The following is a 7,317-nucleotide window of genomic DNA, read 5'->3' as shown; positions in this document are numbered from 1 at the left end:
TGGAGGGGGGTGGAAAGAACAGTTTTCAGCATCCATTTGAGTGTCTCATCAGCCTAATGCAGCTGCAGAGAGAGAATAGCTCCTATCTGCCCTTCTGGGAGGCGAAGGTAGAGCAGAAGTACCAGACTCTTGTAGATACTCAGCTCTGGACTAGTTCCTTTCTGAGAGTATTCCCAAGTGCATGCTTCCTAGGAGGGGTCTCGGGGTTCGTTAGGGGTCTCAGGGTTCGTTAGCGCGCTCACATCCGAGCAACACCCCCAAAACCACAGTGGGGCTGCCTTTGCCCCATGCGTGTCAGCATCCTTCCCCCAGCATCCCCCACTGAAGAAGCCTTTGGCTCTCCCCCTGTTCATTTTCTAGCCAGCTTGGCTGAGCCCTAGAGGTCCTTCCAGATTTGGAGAGCCAGAGAACAGCAGAATAAGAGGTGACGGCAGAGACTGCCTCGCTGGCAAGGAATCAAAAGAGGAAGAGAGGAGAAACCCCAGCTCCTCAATGCTTCAGCACCAGTTTGCTGGGGTCCCAAGTGCTTGTTTCAGGCTCCGGTGCTGGGAAGTCCCTCCTCTGAGCTTGTCTGTGTGCTGTGTGGAGGAGAGGTCCTGGAGGTGACCAGCAGTACCAGTGACACTGGTTCTGTGAGAACCACGGCTCCTGAAGGGCCACCACACCAGCTGGGAGCCAGAAAGCTTCCCTGGCACAGAGACCAGCTGCATCCAGCATGTCAGCGGCACTCCTGAAATCCCAGCCTATTTCTGAATTTAAAAAAAAAAGATTGTTCTGGTTTTGAGAAATCTCAGAAATACCTAGACAAGCTAGAGGAACAGGTAGTAAAAAAAAAAAAAAATTCGCAATTCAGTGTCACAAATCCAAAGAAAATAAATCATTCATCCCAGATTAATGATTCAAGAGCTCCTAATTATCCTTTCTGTGTATGAGAACAAACAAGTAAGTGTTCGGTAATTTTGGAAAGTGGTGCAATTAAATTCTGAAGTGACATTTTTACATCCTTTACAGATTGGAGATTGCTATGCTGGGATATCAGTGAGGCCAGAAGGGCAGGAGGGATGAAAAAGGGGTCAGTAAGAGAAGAGAAGAACACTCAAATTATTGCATCGGGTGGGTAGGGGGAGTGGGGGAAGCAGGAGGGTATATACACCTCTGCTAAACGGCATGCAGCTTCATAACAACCCTGCATTTGACAAGCCTACCCTGGTACTTCCTTTTCTCAAGGAAAATATCATATACAAATATTTATGTATGTGGCAGAGGAAAAAAAAAAATCTTTGAGAAGGTGTGAGCCGTGTGAGGAAAAACATTCAGCTGTAAACGGAGCATCCACAAGCCCAAACCCCAGTTTCTACCTCGCAAACCCTTCATATTTGTGTTGTAGCTCATGACCAGCATTAGTCGTCTGTCCCCTGGTGTGAGCTATTATCACTTTGCCCATTTTGCAGATGAATTATCCGAGAAATCTCACTAAATCTTTCCGTGCGGTGCCAGAAATAGAACCTAAGGTTTGGAGATGACAAATCTACATTGCAGTCACCCTCTTTTCCGCAGGAATATGCTAACGTTATCTGCTTGGCTGGGTTCTTGAGAGCCATTAACCACACCCTGCCCAAAGAGCCAGGAAGGATGCCAGGAGACCTGTTAGCGAGCACACCAGCGTGGCCCCGCCAGAGGCTGTGTGAGCCACCTTGGGGGGCTCAAAGGATGGATTTAACTGCATCCACGACCTGCGAGAAACGCGTGTGAAACCTCCCATGGTCGCTATCGAAGTCCTGAGTGAGAGCTGTGAACCATCAAAAGCCCTGTGAAGTGAATTTGGTTATTTTTTTGCTTATTTTTTTTTTTGCTTTTATGATTCCGGTGTTTGTTTCTTGGTTAACGAGCTCTGTTCCTTTAAGAATGCAGGGCACCTCTGGGAAGAGCGCTTCCCTGGACCTGCAGAGCTGCTGTCCAGAAATAACTGATCTTTATACAATGAACTTTTTCCAGAAAATACTTCTTACCCTGACGTTGTAACAGCGGAGTTTTCTTTGGGCCTGGATGCCTTAGGATATTCTAGTGAGCTACTGAGCCTTCAGACCGCAGATCACTGTCCGGCGCCAAGCCTGGCTCTCTGGGAATGAAAAATGACTCCCAGCTCTGTGAGTCCTTCTAGGAGATGAGGCTGGGGCAGGGGGTTGTCTCACTTTTAGCCTGGACTTCCTAGATACACGGGGAACCTTGCACCCCCAGGGAATCTTGCTCCATGGGGCCACAGGATTTCCAGATCCAAGCACTGGTGCTCTTTCACCTGTGCACCACCAATATGCAGTTGTGACCCACCTCTTATCAAAACCAGGGAAAGCAGGTGTCTGGAAATCCTAGGCAAATAAAGAGAGTCTTTGAAATCCATTTAGATGAGATGAGATGGATGGATGGACGAGTATCTGCCTGGGAGTATGACAGCCCTAGGGTAAATGCTCTTCTCCTTCCCGCAGAGTTCATTCCTCTTCCCAGTCAATCTTCAACTCTGTGCTTTTGTTCAAACTAAGAACCCAGCTGCATTTGAGGTTCTGGTCACCTCAATCCAAGACAGATATCGAGGTGCTGGAGCGGGTGCAGAGGAGGGCAACAAAACTAGTGAAGGGCCTGGAAGGCAAATCATATGAAGAGCGGCTGAAGGAGCTGGGGCTGTTCAGCATGAGGAAGAGGAGGCTGAGGGGAGACCTCATCACTCTCTACAACTACTTGAAAGGACCCTGTAGAGAGGTTGGTGCTGGTCTCTTCTCACAGGTAATTAATGACAGAATGAGAGGGAACGGCTTCAAGCTCCAACAGGGTAGGTTTAGATTGAACATTAGGAAGGAATTTTTCAGAGAGTGTGGTCGGGCATTGGAATAGGCTGTCCAGGGAGGTGGTGGAGTCACCATCTCTGGATGTGTTTAAGGGACATTTAGATGGGGTACTGAGGGATATGGTGTAGGGGAAGACTATGTGGAGTAGGGTAGATGGTTGGACTCGATGATCCCAAGGGTCTCTTCCAACCTGAATGATTCTATGATTTGCAAACACAAGAAGCTTCCCTGAGACAGGAGGACCTGTCCTCATGCAGCTCCGCTCACCGATCTCCGTCAGGTGTAGCCCAAGCCATCAAGAGATGAGGGGCTGCAGAACATCCCTACCTGAGAGGAACTGAGGCGGGCAGGCAGCACAGAAAGTGCCGGAAGCTTGGTTTGCTGTTTCCCTGAGATAACGAGGGGATTTATTCACCCACGCAGGCAGGCTAACAACGCACGCTAAGGAGACTCAACTTCTGAATCAGAAGAGGATGGTAATGTGGAAGTTATCACATTAAGTGTTTCATACAAATGACACCACTGGAGCTGCACAATGTTTACACTTGTGGATAGCGACCTTCTCACTTCAAGGCATAAACCTCCCGCAAATGATAGGAGCTGAAAAGAAATGACCGGGGAGAGCCACAGTTGTCCCTTCTTAAGTCTCTGGCTCCTGCCATTGCTGGACTGACCACTGAGATGAACCACCTCAGGGCTGTTCCACCGTGTCAGTTCCTACGTGCCAAAGAGTAGCCAGAGCACAGCAGCATCACTGCCCCCGGCTTTCCTCAAAAACATCTCCTAACACCTACCTGCTGCAAAGCCAGATCTATTCTAGTGGTTCCTGAATCTACTCACTGTCTCTAAAAAACAGTGCAATGCAAACAGGTCTTGTCTTCGAGATGATCTCTTTTGTATCTCTGGAACTGCCTTTGCTGCTGCTCCTGGGCCTAAGAACCAGCAGTACCTCCAGCTTTCTTACTCAGGAGTCTCTCCTTCCGCTGACCATGCAAAACTCAGATGAAGTTCCTGGCCACCCAAGGCACTTGGGATCACCTCAGAGAGTATTTAGAACTGTATGTGTGAAATCTGCCCTGTTGGAGCGGGTGTTAAAGCTGAGCAGACCCTGGATCCACGGGGTCAGGTCCACTTTAGGGTGATGCAGCAGGAGCAGATCTGTAGAAGAAAACAACTGATACTGAGGACTTAGTGGCTGTGCTAGAAACGTCTGGGGGCTTTCTTCAGACTATCCCTAGCCCTAAGCAATTATCCTCAGAGCCTGCTGGGATCTTGCAGGTCCTTTCCCCTAAATTGTTCATGTTCTCCTGATCCAAACTGATGCTCATGCAACTGCACCCTAAGTGCCCAGAAACATGGGCTCCCATCCCACCCCAGTTCCAACGGAGGAGATTTTGGCAGACATCAATTCCTAAAAAGAACAAGGACAAGGAAGGTGTAGCAAGAGAGTCACTGAGGAACACGAGATGTCTGTTGTCTTGTGAAGCCAAGACAGCCTTCGCCGAGATGACACAGCTGGAGGGGGAGCTTTATCCTTCTGACACGACCAACCTGTTCTTCTGAGCGCTACTCCTGCTCTGTCTCCTTCCTTCTCTTCCCCCTTCCCTGTTTGTGGGGAGGCAGGTGATGGAAGAGGCCACCAGAGCAGGGTGAGCAACTGGGGCCAGCTCGCGGAGTTTTCTTTGGGCCTGGATGCCTTAGGATATTCTAGTGAGCTACTGAGCCTTCAGACCGCAGATCACTGTCCGGCGCCAAGCCTGGCTCTCTGGGAATGAAAAATGACTCCCAGCTCTGTGAGTCCTTCTAGGAGATGAGGCTGGGGCAGGGGGTTGTCTCACTTTTAGCCTGGACTTCCTAGATACACGGGGAACCTTGCACCCCCAGGGAATCTTGCTCCATGGGGCCACAGGATTTCCAGATCCGAGCACTGGTGCTCTTTTGTCTGTGCACCACCAATATGCAGTTGTGACCCACCTCTTATCAAACCCAGGGAAAGCAGGTGTCTGGAAATCCTAGGCAAATAAAGAGAGTCTTTGAAATCCATTTAGATGAGATGAGATGGATGGATGGACGAGTATCTGCCTGGGAGTATGACAGCCCTAGGGTAAATGCTCTTCTCCTTCCCGCAGAGTTCATTCCTCTTCCCAGTCAATCTTCAACTCTGTGCTTTTGTTCAAACTAAGAACCCAGCTGCATTTGAGGTTCTGGTCACCTCAATCCAAGACAGATATCGAGGTGCTGGAGCGGGTGCAGAGGAGGGCAACAAAACTAGTGAAGGGCCTGGAAGGCAAATCATATGAAGAGCGGCTGAAGGAGCTGGGGCTGTTCAGCATGAGGAAGAGGAGGCTGAGGGGAGACCTCATCACTCTCTACAACTACTTGAAAGGACCCTGTAGAGAGGTTGGTGCTGGTCTCTTCTCACAGGTAATTAATGACAGAATGAGAGGGAACGGCTTCAAGCTCCAACAGGGTAGGTTTAGATTGAACATTAGGAAGGAATTTTTCAGAGAGTGTGGTCGGGCATTGGAATAGGCTGTCCAGGGAGGTGGTGGAGTCACCATCTCTGGATGTGTTTAAGGGACATTTAGATGGGGTACTGAGGGATATGGTGTAGGGGAAGACTATGTGGAGTAGGGTAGATGGTTGGACTCGATGATCCCAAGGGTCTCTTCCAACCTGAATGATTCTATGATTTGCAAACACAAGAAGCTTCCCTGAGACAGGAGGACCTGTCCTCATGCAGCTCCGCTCACCGATCTCCGTCAGGTGTAGCCCAAGCCATCAAGAGATGAGGGGCTGCAGAACATCCCTACCTGAGAGGAACTGAGGCGGGCAGGCAGCACAGAAAGTGCCGGAAGCTTGGTTTGCTGTTTCCCTGAGATAACGAGGGGATTTATTCACCCACGCAGGCAGGCTAACAACGCACGCTAAGGAGACTCAACTTCTGAATCAGAAGAGGATGGTAATGTGGAAGTTATCACATTAAGTGTTTCATACAAATGACACCACTGGAGCTGCACAATGTTTACACTTGTGGATAGCGACCTTCTCACTTCAAGGCATAAACCTCCCGCAAATGATAGGAGCTGAAAAGAAATGACCGGGGAGAGCCACAGTTGTCCCTTCTTAAGTCTCTGGCTCCTGCCATTGCTGGACTGACCACTGAGATGAACCACCTCAGGGCTGTTCCACCGTGTCAGTTCCTACGTGCCAAAGAGTAGCCAGAGCACAGCAGCATCACTGCCCCCGGCTTTCCTCAAAAACATCTCCTAACACCTACCTGCTGCAAAGCCAGATCTATTCTAGTGGTTCCTGAATCTACTCACTGTCTCTAAAAAACAGTGCAATGCAAACAGGTCTTGTCTTCGAGATGATCTCTTTTGTATCTCTGGAACTGCCTTTGCTGCTGCTCCTGGGCCTAAGAACCAGCAGTACCTCCAGCTTTCTTACTCAGGAGTCTCTCCTTCCGCTGACCATGCAAAACTCAGATGAAGTTCCTGGCCACCCAAGGCACTTGGGATCACCTCAGAGAGTATTTAGAACTGTATGTGTGAAATCTGCCCTGTTGGAGCGGGTGTTAAAGCTGAGCAGACCCTGGATCCACGGGGTCAGGTCCACTTTAGGGTGATGCAGCAGGAGCAGATCTGTAGAAGAAAACAACTGATACTGAGGACTTAGTGGCTGTGCTAGAAACGTCTGGGGGCTTTCTTCAGACTATCCCTAGCCCTAAGCAATTATCCTCAGAGCCTGCTGGGATCTTGCAGGTCCTTTCCCCTAAATTGTTCATGTTCTCCTGATCCAAACTGATGCTCATGCAACTGCACCCTAAGTGCCCAGAAACATGGGCTCCCATCCCACCCCAGTTCCAACGGAGGAGATTTTGGCAGACATCAATTCCTAAAAAGAACAAGGACAAGGAAGGTGTAGCAAGAGAGTCACTGAGGAACACGAGATGTCTGTTGTCTTGTGAAGCCAAGACAGCCTTGACCGAGATGACACAGCTGGAGGGGGAGCTTTATCCCTCTGACACGACCAACCCGTTCTTCTGAGCGCTACTCCTGCTCTGTCCCCTTCTTTCTCTTCCCCCTTCCCTGTTTGTGGGAAGGCAGGTGATGGAAGAGGCCACCGGAGCAGGCTGAGATACGGGGGTCAGCTCGGCTGCCATGGCTGGGCTCTGCCAGGGGGTGATGTCCTGGGCACCCCGCTCTCCCGGGCAGGCCCCTCTCTCTTTGCCTTTCCCCTCATGTGGGCATCGTTCTCCCAACACCTCTCGGGCTGCCTCCTCACAACCCTCTTTCTTTGGGAACGGGAGCCCGGTGCCGCCTTGTCATAGAATCATAGAATCATTCAGGTTGGAAGAGACCCTTGGGATCATCGAGTCCAACCATCTCCCCTACTCTACAAAGTCCTCCCCTACACCATGTCCCTTAGCACTGCATCTAAACGGCCCTTAAACACATCCAGGGATGGTGACTCC

The sequence above is a fragment of the Calidris pugnax genome, unplaced genomic scaffold (genome assembly GCF_001431845.1).
Source record: "Calidris pugnax isolate Ruff unplaced genomic scaffold, ASM143184v1 scaffold225, whole genome shotgun sequence".
NCBI lineage: Eukaryota > Metazoa > Chordata > Aves > Charadriiformes > Scolopacidae > Calidris > Calidris pugnax.
Note: the sequence above shows the minus strand (reverse complement) of the source record.